The sequence below is a fragment of the Miscanthus floridulus genome, chromosome 5, assembly GCF_019320115.1.
Source record: "Miscanthus floridulus cultivar M001 chromosome 5, ASM1932011v1, whole genome shotgun sequence".
Taxonomy (NCBI): domain Eukaryota; kingdom Viridiplantae; phylum Streptophyta; class Magnoliopsida; order Poales; family Poaceae; genus Miscanthus; species Miscanthus floridulus.
The window spans coordinates 143396540-143398821 of record NC_089584.1 but is presented as its reverse complement, the minus strand read 5'-3'; positions in this window follow the sequence as shown (position 1 = coordinate 143398821).

The window sequence follows — 2282 nt, the reverse complement described above, 5'->3', positions numbered from 1 at the left end:
TCTAAAGAGGACACGGAGGCCATTCCGCGGCATGCTCCTCCATCCCCTGCCATCATTGCGCCTTCACCTGTGCCTACGGCTAACGTCAGGCGGTTGGAGGCCGCGCTTGCTAAGGAAGCCCCGGTGGCTCGGCCTTCTTCGAGTCCTCCGCCCACCGGGCTGCTGGCCGAGGAAGTCCGACCCTTTGGGCCTTCGCCACACGATATGGCAAAGACTTCTACTCAGAGGGCATGGCAAGCTGCCCAGCCTGGGCTTTTTATGAGTAAGTCTTTTTGGTGCACATCTTTGTGTTTATTGTCTTTGCCCAGTTCATCCCTTTGCTTATTGAGCTAAGTGCTAATACTATGTATCTGTTGCTTTGCAGGTGATGTCATGGCTGGACTTCTCACCCCAGAGGAGCGAGCAGCCGCTACGGGTGCTAGGTTCGATCCGGGGCAACCGGGGCTGACGGCGCCGGGTCCGAGTAAGTATAAAATGTTTTTATTTTGATCATCATCTGGTCCGTTTCTGATCTGCCCTCTGACCTGAGCTGTTGCTGTTGTTGTTTTTTATGTAGGCTCCTCTAACACTTCTATCTCAGGTTGGGAGGAGTGTTATCTTGCCGTTCTTGGCGACGTCGGAGGTGGTCTTCGGCTGTTGGTGCGTTTAACGCGAGATTTGCTTTTTTCACCTTATCGTTTCGTGTTTGTTTGTTCTTCTTTGAACAGATCGCTTCAAACAGTGTATGAGGGATATGGATTTCTTCTAGCTTCTCCGTGTTCACCTAGAACACCAGAGCCTAGTGCGTCTCCGGTGGTTTTGCCCCTTTCCTTCTTTTATTATTTTTTGTGTATGCTCACTTCTAGACTTGTCCTTGATTCCGTTGCTGATCGCTTTGGTTTTTTTCTCTCTCTGGTCGCAGGGGTATCACATGGGTCTTGTTATGGAAGAGCGCTATACCCGCGAGGTCTTCGACCGGGACATCATGATCGAAGCGCTCAAGGCGGAAATCGAGCGCCTGGAAGGTGAAAAGGGGGGTCTGTCGGACTCTCTTATGGCTCTCCACCTATCTCTGATGGAGAAGGAGCGAGAAAAGGATGGCTTGAGGTCCGATCTCGCCAAGGGCCGGGAAGCGGAGGTTTTGTCCGTTGAGCAGGCCCGTAGGGCGAATGAGCTAACTGAGGGTCTCCGGTGAGAGCTCACCTCCAAGAAGGAATCCGCAGCAGCGGTGAGGGAGCAGCTATCTCTAATGACGAGGCGTTTGGACTCGGTCAAAGGAGTCCTTGCTGCAACCGTTGGCCACTACTGGGACACCATAGCCGAGCTCAGAGGCAAAACCTCTGCTCCTCCGGAGGAAGATAGTGTGTACGCCCTCGCCTCCTGGCTAAAGCGTCACCTTGCGAAGCTCCCCGGCCTGATCAACGGTTGCACGGACTATGGGGCGCTAGCGGGAGTGGCGAACTATGCCAAACTTTTGGCACACGGCAGGTGTACACATACTGAAAGTATTCCGAAGGGGGCGCTGCCTGGTCCGGAGGAGCTTGGTGAGACCTCTCTTGGTTTGCAAAAAACCTTGAGAAATTTCATCAGGCACTTTTGGGCTCCATTTGGGAGATCTGCTGCTCGGAAACTAGCGGAGGACAAGAGGGCGAAGGTATTTGTAATCTTTGTAGCCGTTTTTTATTTGTTTTTGTTGATGCTACGAAGGCTTTCATTACTTTTGCCCCTGACATTGTAGCCTATGTTGTAGGATGCGTAGAAGGGTCTTGCGGGGAGGCCTCCATCGGTTCCGCGCTCGGTGACTGTGGTTGGTGCCTCCACCGCTGGTGGTGCTCTGGGGGGATCTACGATCGGTGGTGGCGGTGGTCGGAGGTCACACGCGCCGTGCTCGCCCACAGCTGATGCGAGCTTCGCTCTAGAGACTTTCGCTGCGGCTGACGCGCTGGAGGTCTAGGCTCTTTGTAGCATTTAGTTGTTCTAGCATGTATTTTGCAGTCCAGCTGGACTTTTGTGAATAAAGTTTATTTTGTTCTGAATGGTTTTGTGGAAAATTTTAACCTTGCGCAGGTTCCGAATCGGGAGCCTACGCAAGATGTTGCGCCTTTGACTCTCTACAATGACGGTATTTACGTGAGTGGAGAGCTTTGGGAGTATTAGCTTTTGACCTTTCCCCACAGTGTTGCGCATGACGTATTTGAGTCAGTTAGGTTTGACATAGACGACGAGCACGCTGGGTTCACTTGCGCGCTCGCTTGGCGTGGACCTCCGCCACAATAGTTAGTATTTTATTTCAAGTTGGTGTC